The sequence below is a fragment of the Emydura macquarii genome, unplaced genomic scaffold, assembly GCF_026122565.2.
Source record: "Emydura macquarii macquarii isolate MOO-44397 ecotype Brisbane River unplaced genomic scaffold, CSIRO-AGI_Emac_v2 contig_3517, whole genome shotgun sequence".
NCBI lineage: Eukaryota > Metazoa > Chordata > Testudines > Chelidae > Emydura > Emydura macquarii.
Window position 1 is genome coordinate 5,907,886 of NW_027133654.1, and position 15,767 is coordinate 5,923,652.

General features: G+C 41.9%; 1 long non-coding RNA gene across 1 annotated transcript; it reads left to right on the forward strand.

The window, feature by feature from the left end:
- The first annotated feature begins 9,810 nt into the window (after positions 1 to 9,810).
- LOC137145249 (uncharacterized) lies at positions 9,811 to 10,593 on the forward strand. Its single transcript, XR_010917618.1, has 3 exons — positions 9,811 to 10,056; positions 10,299 to 10,417; positions 10,519 to 10,593. It is a non-coding gene; the product is annotated as an uncharacterized lncRNA (long non-coding RNA).
- The last annotated feature ends 5,174 nt before the right edge of the window (positions 10,594 to 15,767 follow it).

Consider the following 15,767-nt stretch of genomic DNA (forward strand, 5'->3'; position numbering starts at 1 on the left):
CTTCCGGGCTTGATTGAGCCGGTCTCCACTGGCTGCTCCATCGATCCCTCTGCATCACTCCATGGAGCCTAACGCAGCGGAATCAGAGTAGACATATCCTTACTTTCAATTCTTCTTCCTGGCCTACAGAAATTAAATGAAAAACACAGTGTTGCTAGGGGCTGGGTTCACCCACTAATGCAGCTCTTTGAAAGACTGCACTCCCTTGCACTCAAACATTATAATGCTGAGTGCTTTATGCTATCAGTTTCAAAGCTCAAGGGAAGGATTTGCAAGAACTCTGCTAGGTGGGTCCTGTCCTGACTACCAGTGTTGCTTCTGTAAGTCTGCCCCGGGGGGTCGGAAGGACAGCTTGCATGCCAGTGAGAGATGAAGCCTCGGTGGGGAAGGGGGAAAGAGGGAAGAGAAACGTGGGTATAGGCAGGGTTGCATCACATATGCCACTGTGTTCAATTATATAACTCCTTAGGGGTTGCCTTTCTTGTGGTGACTGGCAGATTCTTCAGTTTCTTCATCAGGCCTTTCATTAGCACTGCTGGATTTCTCTCTCTGCACTCCTTCTGTTAGCGATAATGTATATAACGTCATGCCTGCCTTAGGCAATGTTGAGTATGCTACTGTGGGACAACACGCTGGCCAATCATATGCACATTTGAAATTACTAGCTGCACCCCTGATGAGACCCCAGGATAAGTGACAGAGTGAAAAACGGAAGAGATTTTTCATATAGACACTTTCCTTTGCAACATGGTAGGTGTGTAATGTCATGCCGACTTTAAAGCAAAGAAAATCTGTAGAGGGAACATTTAGGTGAAAAAGAGATTAACAAACATTTTCTTCAGAGTTCCCTTTGGGCAGTGGAGATTTTTAGACACAGTTTGGTTTTGGCAAATTTTATTTTAGCGTTTGGCAGCAGGATCATATCCAGTCCAATTGCTCTGAGTGTTGTCAGCATGACACTACCAAAGCATTTATTCTTTTGAAAGTACCTTGCACATGAGGCCTGAGTGGGGAAAACGGGTCATGACAAAGCAAAGTGAGCTGCAACCTAACTTTCAGCTATCCAGCTGCTCTCAGTATGAGGTCACCTGGCACAATGGCAGCAAGCAACAGCAATTGCATGTGCCAATATTAAATGATGTCTTCAAAACAAAGAAAATTACTGCCCAAGGTGGTGGCAGCAAGAATAAGTATTGGGTAAACAACTTTAACCTTAGAGTTCTCTCCCCTGCTCATTATAGTTCAGATTCATTCAAATGTAAAAGCATTAAAATGAAAATTAAAAAAAGAGAAATAGGTCTTGTGTAAGGAGAACAATCCTAATCATCTCTCTGCATAAACCAGGAGGGAACTATTCATGAGAACAACATATGCTTTACTTTCTGTACTTAGAGGTGTGTGTGTCATAGGCAATCTTATAAAAAGTTCTGATGAGCAAGAATTTGTGGTTTATTAAAAACTGTAGTAACATTATAAGGTACCACTTTATAAGCTCAGGGGTTTTTCCTGGTCCTGCTTGCAGGCTAAGGGGCACTTTAGGGAAGTGTGTGATCTGAACCTAGCAGAGTCAGTATTGCAGATAGTAAATGGTGGGGTAAGATTAGAAAATGATGGGTAAATTGTGCCTCTCTGCCTTAGAAAGCAGCCTGCTTTCTTTATCTCTGTTTTGGGGTTCTTAGGTATCGTTCTGAATTCCAAGAAATAAAGTTGGGTTGCATTGCAACCTTCCAGCTAGACTATTTTATGTTTTTATTTAATGTCTGTGTGTGTCTGCCATGAACATAACGTAGAATCTCCCGTGACAGGGTGTGTACGACCCATCTGGAGAGTGAAGGGATATGATTCTTTCATTGGGATTAGGGAAGAGAATCTGTCCCTCTCCAAAGGCCTTGTCTTCACTGGTTTAAAAGGTGCATTTTTCCCCTCAAGGTAACTAATGTGTGTGAGTTATCCCAAGGTAAAATCATTGTGAACAGAAAGCACCTTAAATTTACCATGAAGTAAACTAGACAAGGTCAGTATTATACCCATTTCAGGAGCTGACCTCATCTCATTTATCACATGGTAAAACTAAAGAGTTTGGTCTTCACTGTTTTTTAACCTGGAGACAATTCACCTGCAGTAGTTACTCTGAAATAAAAAATATACCTTTTTAGTAGTGAAGGCAAAGTCATATATGCTGGGTTTTAATTTATTTATTTACTATTGTAGCTAGGTGGGCCAAAACCACAACCTCATAACCAAACCTCTTTTGAATTTTGGGTTTCAGATTCTAATATTTAGATCCAAACCCATCTTTATAGTTTTGGTTACGGGTTGGATCCAAAACTGGAAGCAGCTTATTCTTATTCAAATTTCAGCTGAGGTACAGCCAAAACTGTAAATAAATAAAATAAATTCTCATTAGCTTTTCACTCAGGAAGGCAGAAATCTCACATAGCTAGCTGATGTCATGTGACTTCTGCCTCTTTGGACCAAAATTTCATAAGATTTCAGTCCATCTAATTCAACTTCAGATGATTTAGTCATATCATATGAGAACACACTTTCCATTTGTGACATAGAGGCTCATTGGTGGATCACTACGCTGTGTCAGCAATTCTTGTCAGGCCTGAGATAGTCCCTACACCTAACACACTGTTGCATAATCTGTATCTAAAAGATGTCATATAAGATATCACTGAACAACTAATAACTGACTAATAATTTGATTCTTGCATGATGTGTGTATGGGGTATGCAGAGAGAGTTATGGATATGTGCTGGAATTGTTTTTAAAATGTGTTTGGTAAGCAAAGCACAGTCTGCCCTAGACAAAGCAATGTGTATTTGTTTGTCTGACCAGCCTGGTCATTACATAAAAGGTAAACAAAAGGAGGCGGGGGGGGGGGGGGGCGCGGCAAGGCCTGGGCCAGCCCCCCTGGGAGCAGAGAGGAAATACCCAGCCCCGCTCTGCCCCCCTCTCCGCTCCAGCCCCGCCCCCCGGCTGCGGCCCCACACCCCGCTCCTGGCCATGTCCCTCCTATCTCCTGGCCATGGCCCTGAGCCCCAGCTCCATTCATGCTCCTGGTCCTAGGCCCCGCGGCTGCAGCTCCAGCCCCCATCTCAGCCCCAGCTGCAGCTCAGGGCCCAGCGCCTGGCCTCACTCCCAGCCCCCGATTATGGCTTTGGCCCCACTCCTAGCTCCCCACTGTTCCAGACTATAAAGACAGGGGCGCTGAACCTCAAATGATAAGTAATGGAATCAACTGTTTGTATATAACATTACTGTATTATCAAAGTGTATCACGGTCTTTGATGAAAACTAACGACACACAGGTGATTAATATTATTTTAAAATATATGCATTAACGTTAGATGAGGAATTAAGAATACTCAATGATATTATGCCATAAAGTCTGCGATCAAACAAAGGGAAAAACAGGTTTTCCCCCTTACAGGAGGGACAGTAACATAATAGAGTCCAAAGTACGGAAGCAAGGGGATGAGAAATCCGCAGAAAGGGAAGAACGGCATGAGGTTATCCTGAGTCCGGGGTCAAAACAATAAGCTTGGGAAGATAATACAAGGAGAGAAAAGAAGCGATTTTGGCATCCATCACTAGAGAGACACGTGACCTGGCTGGAGGGCTGAATTGCGGAAGGGACAGACCACCACACACCAGAGTGGCTGTCAGCAGGGGCTCCAGGAAAGAAGAGGACTTGTAATGCCCTGCCTGACCACTTGTTGGCACCTGTGGTGAGTGATCTCCTTCACAACAAGGCTGACCTAATTTATTTGACCTTCATTTGAATTTGTGACCTAGGAGTAAAGGCTGCCATTACTAGTCCCCTCAGAGTATCCTGCTCACCTCCCACATTCCTTTCATTTCTATTTGCATATTATTATTGTTAAGCTATTTATATGTTGTTGGCTATTCTACTGTATCTTAATGATCTGATATATGGTGCCGGTCCCTCAGCTGGGGTCAATTGACACTAGCTGAAGATCTGGCCCATCACATTCTATCATAAGTTTAACAGTTTCATGCTATACATTATAATAGTTACAGCTTTTATCCTACTAAATTGTGACCTATATTTTGGGGATGATGTCTATTTTTCTTTCTTGAGACTGCAAAGATGCAAAAACATATTTGCCTACAAAAATGACTCAGTTATGTGACCAGCATAATAATGATCTTTTTTTCTCAAAGAATTCCTATATTCCTGAATTTTGGTCTCCAGTCCCAATACTCTCCTCTTTTAATCTAATTGTACCCTGGATTGACTATGCCACGATCTTCCCATGGCACTAGAGAGGAGAATTTTCTTTTTAGTCTCAAATGTGGCAACGTGTGTTTAAATCTTCTCTCTCTCTCTCTTTAAAGATTTGCTGATTGCAATTTGATTACTTGTTCAGCATTTAAAAAATATGTTACTCTAACTGAGGTCTAAAAATAGAAATCTGATAAATGGTTCTAAGTGAATCTTATAAATGTTTGATTTTATATTGTTCTGTTCATCTTAAGATTCAATTTTATAAGAGATGCTGCTTTTTAAAGTGTCTACAGAAAATATTGTATTAAAAATGAAAGTTTTGTATTTACACAGCAACTTTCTTCATAGATCCACAAAGTGGGGTTCTCATTTTACAGATGGGGAAACTGAGGCCCGAGGCCCTTATAGTGGGGTTTCAAGTCTCATTAAAAGTCTGCTTTACACCAGCAAGAGATTTCTCCCATAAAGATGGACTTCTCCAGAGGGAACCTCAACTTGAGTTAGTTCACTCTGTGGTGTTTATGCAGCACTAAGGCATTTTATGGACTGAGAATCCTGCCCTCTGTCTACAGCCGTAATAAGATGTTCTGTAACACATTCATAACTGCCCTGAATTCTCAATTCAGCATTAAACTGTGATTAAAGGCTTGTATATAGGGGAAAGGTGGGTTGTTTTTTTTCCTGAGTATGCTATAACTGTACCGAAAGAATGTGACCAAACTTGCTTACGGAGACATCTGAATATCAAACATATGCGAGTATGTTTGTGAGACTGGCTTTTTACTGTGTGCTGCAGTCAGAGCCGTCCCTAGGGTAGGGCGAAGCGGGGCAACTGCCCTGGGCCCCACACTTTGGGGGGCCCCACGCCAGACCGGGTGGGAGGTAGGCGGCTGCAGCCTGTCTCTGGCTGGGAGCGGGGACCAGGTGGGGGTTGCCCACAGGGTCTCGGCTTCATGCCAGGACTGGGCGGGGAGCCCACACACAGTCGGTAAAAAAGGTAAAAAATCGTGAGACTGGCCCATAAATCACAAGACTTGTTTTTTGTTTGTTTTTTTTAAATGCGGGAGGTGGCCTTTTTTTGATCTCTTTGATTTTTGACCTGCTTGCCCCAAAAGTGAGTGATAAAATAGTGTTGCCAATTCTCCCATATTTATACAGTAAGGTGACTTTTGCCCCTACTGCAGGAGCTTTTGCTGGAGGATCTGACTGAGATCAGATTACAAGGATTTGTATAAAACGTTGCCTGACTGTGCAGAGCTTCCAGCATCTTCACAATCCACCAAACTCTAGCTCAGTAATTCTCTGCCCAACCCAGCAATTAATTATGCACCCTCCCAGCCCCTCGCCCCCTCCTATTAACATTGCACTCACCAGCCCCACATCAGTTCTGACCTCCTCAGCCCTACATCTGCCTCTTGCTTCTCAGTGCACCTCTGCTCCTCTAGCAGCTCTCCACCCCCTCCACAGCCAGGACTGGGGGTGCAGCTGCAGTGAAGCTCCTCTCCCACTTCCCAGGCCTGGAGGAGTTGAGCAAGCTCCAGGGTTCTTCACCACTTCTCCCCCTTCCCAGGCTGGGCGTTGCAGGATTGGAAATGGGAGGGGGAAAGAAAGTGAAATGAGCCATTTTTCACAGGGGCGTAGAAGGGAACAGAGCTGCCCTGAACTGCTGGGTTCTTTCTACCCCTGTCACCTCTTCCCTGCCTGTGAGAATGATGTCTGATGCTCTCCTTTGCCCTTCCCCCACCCGAAATCTCCTCTCAGGAGCCGAGAGGAGGGAAAAGAGCTCTGCCTGCCTCTGCAGTAGCTGTAATTGGCTAATCTTTCCCAGGAGGTGGGAAAGTGGGGAAGGCAGCCAGTGAGAAGGGTTTTTTCCTCTGGAGAGGGCTGACAATTGCATGAGAGCTTCTCCCGTAATGGTGACGCTAAAATTATGTTACTCACCAGGAAATCGTGAAAATTGGCAACACTAGAAACCCTTGAGCACTGTACGTCCATGAGGACTGATGTCCTTATATATCCTATGGGGCACTGTAGGGTACCCGGCGCATGCATACATGGGGTTACCAATCGTTAACAATTGGACTTCCTGGAAAGCACCACTTCTTTCAAGAATGGGAGTTACCCATCATGCTGCTGTTGCTAACGCAGATGGAAAACCAATTTGCAAGACGTTGTTTATATTGTTTGCTCAAGCAATTATTATAATCCACTTGTCTGCAAATGTGCTTTCTGTTGTTGTTCGATCATTAGCCTTAACAGTGTCAACATGCTCCCAGTATGCAATTCAGTTATATGACCGCACAGGGTAAGAGTGAGGAGCATGTTTCACGTGGAGGAAAGTGTTCACTGTTCATGTTCACGGTTCACGTTCACGCACAAATCCTATAAACACAGTCAATAATGCACAGAGATGACTGCTACGTTGTGGAGAGAGACGGAACCACTTACAAATATTTACTAATCTGTCACTGTCCAATTCTTGCAGGTGGAGAAAAACTCCACATCCAACTCCTGTGAATTCTGGCACAGGGAAAACACAGATCCATTTGCAGCGGCGCATGCACAGAATCTATGATAATGGCAGGGAATTGATTCCCCACTCATTTATAACAATGAGTTCAGTGGAATTGCTCCTGATTTGTACCAATGTAACTGAGAGGGGAACCAGCCCCCAGGATTCTAGTTTAGTTTCCTTGCGTTTCAAAATTCCATGAATGTGAAATTGCTTGTTGGTCATGGACATTGCTTAATCCTTTCAGCTACAAAAACACACAACAGAAGTAGAGATGAAGAAAACACACTGGGCCTGATTCGCATTTACACAAACTCCCTTTTACACCACTCTGGCGGCATGTAGGGTCATTAAAGTGAGTTTAAATGAAACACACTAAAGTGCTGTGAAAACATAGGATTTTTTCACATGGTTTAATGGTGGTATGTTTTTTTCACCAATCCTGTTCCAGCTCCAAATAAAAAAGGCTTGTCACTTTCAATGGGGTTATGGTCAGAAAAGTTTCTGTGTAAAAGATGGCTACCATTTACTGTAATTAATATTTTTAAATGGATTTCATATTAGATTGGGCATACTGGCCCTTTAAATGGAAAACTCTACTTGATGTTCAGGGATTTCATACTTTATTGAGCACATATGTCATTAGCTAATAATATCAGAAAGAGAAACAACATTTTTATCCAAAGTGCTGCTATAGCAAAACCAAGCTGTATAAAATATGATTATCCCTTCAGTTGCACATGAGCAACTCCCACTGAACTTGGTATCTATTTAGGCTCTTAGAATGCACCCAGAATCGGAGTCAATAGGACTTTTATGCATGCATTAAAACAGATAGGATAATTGGGCTCTAAGTTAGCAAAACAGTCCTGATAAAATAAGACACTTGAATTTTTGCCTAAAATTAAATTTGAACTTTTTTGAAAGGTGAACAGATTTGCTTAACTTTTTAATAGCTTATTCAAACTTTTGGTTCCCACTGCCCTTCCTGGTTCTGACTGGGAACAAGTTTGAGGGCACCGCAGCGTGGAGGTGTAATTCCCAGCTTGAGTAGTCATACACACCCAAGTACATACCTATGATCTCAGATGGGGTTGTACTCAGGTGACTAGTCCAAGCCGCTACCTGTGCCACCACGGCCAAACTCGACCACAACTAGCGTGTGTATGTCTACCTGAGCTGGGAACTACACCTCCCAGCTGCTGCACAAGAGGCAGGACTGCGCACAGATCTTTGGGAAGAATACTGCCATATTTGTCCATCTTGATCCCTCTACAGACCTGTAGTTAATAAGGTAGCTAAGAGCATCAGATACACTGAGTCACACAGTATGTCACACGTTTCAAAGAGACCTTATCAAGAATAGTTAATTAAAAACAGATTTTTCTCCCAGCCTTCCGCATGGCTCTTGACATAGATTTACACTTGACCTGGACAAGTTGTCAGTGTTAGGCCCAGTGAATAATAGATTCAGTGTGTGGGTGAGCTTTGTTTTCAGATAAATGAATCTAAAGGACTTGGCAAGGACAAAAAATGTTAAATGAACTTCCTATCCTGTTGCGGCTGGGATGCATGCTAGGGTAGCCTTCAGGGCAACTCTACCTGCACCAGAAGTTAACCCAGCCCTCTGCAGTCCCAGTTTTGGGGAAGAATCAGCCCCCTACCCTCCTCCCAATCCCCAGCAGTCCCACATTTGGAGAAGAACCAGTCCCCCAGCCCCTGGCTTCAGCACTCGTGCAGGAATGAATTCAGAGCCTTGTCTTTGTCTCTTGTCACTGTTTGTTTTCCATCTGCCCACTCCCCTTTATGCTTTCCAGTTGTTGTTATTTATTACTTGTATTGCAGTAAGACCCCATTCTTCTAGGTGCTGTGCCAACTTATATAAAAGGTAATCCCTGCTTAAAAAAACTTACAGTCTAAATAAGGAAAAGATCCCGGGGGTGGCACAAAGTGGGGGGGTGGTTGCTGAGGTCAGCAAACGTGGCAGTAATAGGGACACAGGGTTGCACTGATTAGCTATTTCTTTCTCTAAGGAATAGATGTACAAAAATAAATGAGGAAGAGGCTTTACTGGATCTTTTAACAGGCCACTCACTTAGTGTTGTCAGGGAGTTGACTATAGTAAGGGGTGGGTCTTGAGAAGTGGTCTGAGAGAGGTCAGCATTCTTTCTCCATTCTTTGTTTTACCTTCATTGAATCATTAGACAACGCTGCTGCTTTCATACCTCAGTGCTGTTGTACTGTGCAGGGCTGAGGGGACACAGCTGAGTTCAACACTATTTGAAAACAAGGCAGGTGGAACCCTGTACTTGAACTAATCACTCCACTTTTCTCTATGTAAACAGTGTGGCAACAACTGGCTGCCCAGAGGTTAGAACTACATACAAATATAAAAATTTGAACCCCACTGTGATTCTCTCATCAGAGGTTGCAGGATTATGGATGAGATTCTCAAAGCTTACTAGAAAGTAGCTAGCCCTGTAACTCCCAGTCATTTTAGCTGGAGTTGTGTGGCTAAATTCCACCTGCTGGCTTTGAAAATCTCAACCTCTGTCTATTTGTTTACAGGGGAGCATTGCTGTTATAAACCAGCATTTCAGCAAAGGATATGGTAGTACTCATAACTTCCAAAAGCTACAGGGAATGAAAAACTCTTTATTCCAGATTCTCAGCAGCTATAAATTGGCTTAGCTCTACTGAAGTCAATGAAGCTATACTGATTTACCTCGGTGGAGGATTTGGCTCTTTTAATCCATATCAAAGTATTTGCTGTTTCCAGGTGAAGGCAAGTAAAAAATGAATGAATATGGAACAAGATCTGTAGCCAGGGAATTTTAATATTTAATTTTTTAAAATAGGGCAGGCCCTTTAACTCTTGTGTTTTGCCTTGTTTTTTGTTCAATATGTTTATATCTGCATCACTGTGGTAGCTAATGAATGATTATGTAATTTACCAATCTCTGCTAGTAGCATTTTAGTGTTAAAGATATTGCAACATAGTCTCTCTCTCTCCACACCCACACCCAGTCTGTCACAAGGGAAAAACTCTAAAGCCCTGATATTCTTATTTTAGGCTAAATTTGTTTACCTGTCTGTTCAGATGTGATACAAGAGCTTTATTTAATGTGACTATGGCCACAAGCTAAACAGTAGGTGCAGATAAATGTGGTTATGTTTTTTCATTTTTACTGTCAACATATATCAGCTTTCATCTGCTCCACCTGAAATGAATACTGTGCTGTATATGTCCCTGTGAATTCCTGCAAAACGTCCAGAGCTCACTCCTGTAAGTATATGTTAAGTTTTTTAAAAGAAAACTGGTGTTTTGTTTTTTAAAGAATAACTGGCCCAAAAGTCATGTTCTTGGGGGGCAGGGGGGAACTGGAAAACCAACCTGTCAGTTTTTCAAACAGATCTTTTAGATTCTGGGACACAACCATGAACCATCTCAGATCTTTGAGGAAGGAGTGATCAATGGATATCAGAGGACTATGGGATAGTATGAGTTCTTTTTTGTGACTGATTTAGGTGTGGACTGGTGGCAGAGAATCATGCTGGTTTACTGATTCCCCTGCTCAGTCTTATCTATTCCAGCATGCTAGAGATTCTCCAGTAGGCCCTGAAAACCTGGGGCACCCCTGACTGAGGTAAGTGTTTTGCTTGGAGGGCACCTCTGTAAGTATGTGCACGCGTGTCTGTCTCTGAAGTGGGAATGGTAGCAATTTAAAACAAAATACTTGTTTTACAGATTGAGCACCAGGGGACCATTTCAGTGGGGTTTTTTTTGTTTGTTTGTTTTTTAAATACAACAACATTGTTCCTGTTGGTTACTCTTGTGTCATTGCTTGAGGAAGTGCGTGTGGAAGAGTGAGGGGGGGAAGCCTGAGCAGAGGCCAAATGTGTCCAGTCTAATGTTGAGGGCAGGCCTGAGTGCACAGGAAGATGGTGTGTGACTGCTAAAGCAAAAACAGCTTTCACCTCTGACTTACTCAGGCCTGAGGCATGATTGTCCATGACACCTTTTGCCAAACCTGAAGGGGATTCTGTGCACTTTAGATAATGACACCATAATGCTGAGTAACAAACCATGCCCTAGCCCTGCCCTCAGGGATTGCACAGAATATAAAGGCACTCTGGGAACTTGGCCACACACTGCTCTGAAAATGCGTTGAGCACCCACAGGTGCCAACTGCTCTCCCCTCACCCACCCTTTCAGCCATTCACGCTGTCATTTGGGGGCACACAGACTAGAAGCCTCTGGCCTGTGTGTAGTTGCTAGGCCTGGATTGACTATGATGCAAAACTGTTTCTTGTTTGCACAACTGAAATCCATTTTAGCCTTAATCAACCTCTGGCTATCGCCATCCTTTATCCTGTCCCTGCTTTCACCTTATCGGGGTTAACTGGGGCCTTCATGCAGCCAGCTATTGTTTCATGTAACCAATAATAAAACTTGCCATCTGGATCACTGCACACACATATCTTAACAACAGGCACGATTTAGATATCTTTGGTTTTGCTATTTCAGATATGAAACAGCAATAAAGCCCAACCACCATATCAAGATAACTCCCAGAACTGGGAGGGGAGGGGGATGCACAGAAACCAGATATCACACTCCCTTTCTTGCCTGGCATGCCCTCCTTCATGCACCTGACAATGCCTTTCGTTATGAGGAATAGAGCTGGTTGGAAAATGAAAATCCATTCCTGAAAAATTTTCCCATTTTTTAACTCTTTTTTTCCCCCATTCAAATCTGGATGAAAATTCAAAAACACAAAGTTGTTTTGCAGGAAGGGGTTTCCAGAAAAAAACAAAACAAAACAAAAAAAAACCTCTTTTTGGAGAACCAAAATACAATCTTCCCACCTGCCTGGAAAGCTCTTGTCAACTTCACTTTCTCTCTGCAGGCAGAAAGTGAAATGACAGGAGCCTACCAGGGGGTCAACCAGGAATCCATCATTTCAATTTTTCCTAACAGAAAACTGAGATTTTTTTTTCCCCGAAATTGAAATATTCCTGCAGAAAATTTCAATTATTGCAAAAAGGGCCATTCTCAACCAACTTCACTAAGGAGGGTAGTGACAGGTGCCACACAGCATCTAATGACTCCCTGTGATAGGGGCAATTCTCAGGTTCCCCTTTAGGGCAGCTTTCTGACTGCTTTGTGCTACCTCAGCAGTGCAAAGCAGACTGAACCAGGATCAAGAAACCAGCTATTGGGTTGTAAATGTCTCCAGAACAGACACTTGTGACAGTTCGTACACTTTCTGGTGGAAAATGCCATTAAAAAAAGCCTTTCTCATAGTGTTTGGTGTTTCTAGTCCCAGTCAGAAACTGGTGTGGAAAAAATAAAACCTATTAAACAAACAAAATGAAATGCAACTTTTTCAAACCTCACTAAATGTGAATCTCTAATTTCTTCCAAATATGACCTGAGTTTGACTTCATGCATCTTTTTAAAATTCAGGTTCTCAGCAGCCTGAATAATTTGCTGCCCATGCATCTCTTGGGCACATTTTTGTTCCAGGTCTAAATGGTCTGTGTTTACTCATAAATAAAATAGAGAGATGTTACTTTGCAGGTGGTAACTTAACATAGATTCATAGGAAATAAATATAGCTGAGGGTTTACTCTCCATGTCGTTAGCAGTGTAATGACTTGTCAGCACAATTATCCTCCAAAAGAGACCAAGAGGGGGAAATAATGAAGGTTGATCTGGTGGGTTTCTGGGGTGTGGTGATGTAGCTTGGAGATAAAGGTGACATACAGTGAATTTCATTAATGAGCTCGATTCACCATATTCCAGATCACAAAAGGGAAAGCATAGTTCATGCAGTAGGTGGCTTTTAGCTGTGAAGAAGACAGCTGCCATTGAAATACGTTAGATAGATGTGATCCACAAAAGCAATGGTATAGCTGCAGCAGTGAACTTTCAGTACTTGAAAAATAGCCTTTCAGACCACTGGGAGACTAAATGTATTTAAAGGAAAACTTCAGTAATCAGTCATAATGCAATCCTAATGCGTGGCCATATTGACTTCAATAATTCTATGTGTAGATACAAGGGGACGGCAAATAGATCTATTTGTAGGGTCAGGGCCTACATTTGTAGAATGCATTGAGCTGCTCTTCTGGTGAAACAAGCTATACAAGTGCCAAGTATTTTTTATTCTTTTTTTTCTTTTTCTTTTTCTTTTTGTACTTAATTGTATAATTGTTCTCTAACGCTTACAAATGCTAAAAGCAATAAAAATACATCTTTACAAAAATTTTTAGTCCATGATTTTCTGTGTGTAGAAGAGCATAAGTTTTTGGTACATACTATGAAATGTAATTATAAGTCTTTGATTCTGTAAATAGACTTGATGAAATGTTAACAATCCTTTTGTACGGTATCTGTAACAAAGCTGGAAGATAATAAGTGTGATTTGGAAAGGTCTCTTAAATCAGTTCTGTTGTGGGCATGGTGCCCACCGTTTGTTTAATCTTTTAAACCTTTTTTGGTAAATTAATATTTTGGACGCTGAATATAAATAATTTACATCCACAGCTTTCATGTTGTATGCTCACTGAGCTGGATTTCCAAAGGCATCAAGCCAGGATCTAATTCCTGGCTTTATTAGGTCATGAAACAGAATGTGCACAGAAGATATAATGTCCTTAAGCAGCAACAGCAACAGACAGATCTAGTGCTTCTGGACCTAACAGAATTAGATTTAATATATAGTTAATGAATGCAAATATCGTTTAACTTTTACAGCTAGAGACTCAATACATTGTATATGACACACACATGCAATTGCAAAAATTATTCAGATTTGTGGTTCCTGCAACCTGTCCTATTTCAGCACTGTAAAATGTATACTCTTGTGGGGAAAGACTAGAAAAACGCCACCAGGATTACTGTATAATTTAAAGCCACCCGAGGAGCGATATTAAAATAGGCATTAGGATGTTACAAATGTTGCATGTGTTTTTATTTTCCTCTGCTGCTGTTAAAGTAGTAAGAAATAGGTGAGAGCTGGTGGCAGTTGCAGCAACAGGAGTGGAGCTGGGTTCAGACTGATATTGAGCAGCTTCCTGAAGAGAAATAGTTTAGTCTCCTGAGGGCTGTAATATCTTTGGTCTAATTCCTGTTGTTGGATTTAATATGTGGATGGCGGGTGCATTAGTGGCCTGCGACATACAGGAGGTCAGACACTAGATGATCTGATTTTTTTCCCCTTCTGGCCTTAAACACTTTGACTCTAAACACTTACAACACTGTACAAGGTACTTAGAATCTTTCAAACAATATATATAACATTTCTAGTTCTTCCTCTCATTCCCTGGCCCTGACGAAACTGTGAAGGCCAAATTCATTCCAATGGAGTTATGCCCCAGCTGGCCCTAGGAGTGTGTTGCCCAATAGTGTTCCCTGTGGTCAATTAATCCACAGCTCTAATGAACTATGAATAGAGTCCCACTCAGCTCTCCTTGACAGAAAGTGGAAATTGATGAGACTTTCCCCATTTTCCATCAAGGAAAGCTGAATGGGACTTGACATAAGGCCTTGGGAGTTGGTGAGTGAAATGTCAGGAGGAGAATGGAAGGTTCAATTAAAAATGCAAAGCATCCAAAAAATAAGTCTTCAAAAATATTTGAAAAACACCGCAAAGACGAGCAGAATGGACATGAAAAATGGTTCAAATCTGTAGTAGATATCCCATGCATGGAGTAGTCTGCTGACTATGTGTTAAAATAGACAAAGTCAGACAAGTCCAGGATCCCTTTCTAGTGCATAGCCTGACCGGGCACCCACTGGATTCTGTAGCAAAACTGCCATTGCCTTTAATGAGAACAAATAAAATTTGTAAAGATACATTCTCAAATGCCAATAATAAATGCACATTGCCAAGTATGGCAGAAGGAAAATGCAAACACTACAATTTAAAAGAGAAATTCTAGGTTAGCCCACAGAGTTACTACACTAACTGCTGTTTGAAGTCAGATAGTCTTTGCAAGTTACATTTGGGGGGATGACTTGCCCTATTCCCCTCTCCCATATAAGATGAACCAGCTGTATATATTTCCCTGGCGTATACTCCAAAGAGGCCACCCGGCCAGTATTCATTCCAATGAATAAGCCGCTCAACTCTCACAATGTGTGCATAAGTCCTTAATCAGCTAAGCCATGAGCTTCACCAGTATTTTGGGGTGAGTTCTGAATTGTTTCCTAACCATGGCTCGTTTGGATGGAGGCCATGAACTTGTGGTATGAATTTGACCCTTTATATAACTATTTTGCCAGGGCTACTTGTAGGGTGACTAGACAGGACGTGTGAAAAACTGGGACAGAGATGGGAGGTAATAGGCGCCTATATAAGAAAAAGCTCCTAATAGTGGGACTGTCCCTATAAAATAGGGACAGCTGGTCACCTTAGCTACTTGCCAGAAAAAGCTGCTAATAAATTGGCATCCCCCACCGCATTACACCTTATGTTGAGGTGCTAGTGTAAAACTGTTTTGCAGGTCATCCAAGCAACATTTAAGGCTGGCTCTGCTTCCTATGGAAAAAAGTATTGCCTTTTTGCCAGAGAGATGGACCTATAAGAGGCTGGGGTAATATTCACAAGTACTGTACATCCATTGATGTAATTACCATAGCAAGTTACAACAAAGGGAAAGTGGCAGAAAAAACTGGCCAGCATAATTTAAAAAATAATTCTTTACAATATAGCTAAAGGAAAGAATTGAGTTGAAAAAAATGTGATGTCTGCTCTCTTTATTTCCTTTTTGACACTGTTTTACTGGTGACATCAGGAGAAGGAGGATGGCTACTATTACTCAGGTTTGAGCAAAGCTTCCAGCAACTACCACCTGTGAAAGTATGATCAGTCTTTTTATCGTGAAGTGTTTTATTCTACATCTATATTTTACTTCTTCTACAATGCATTTACAGCAAATTCAACACTGCCATATGTCTGCATAAAAATTTGATACCTTTAATAGCAT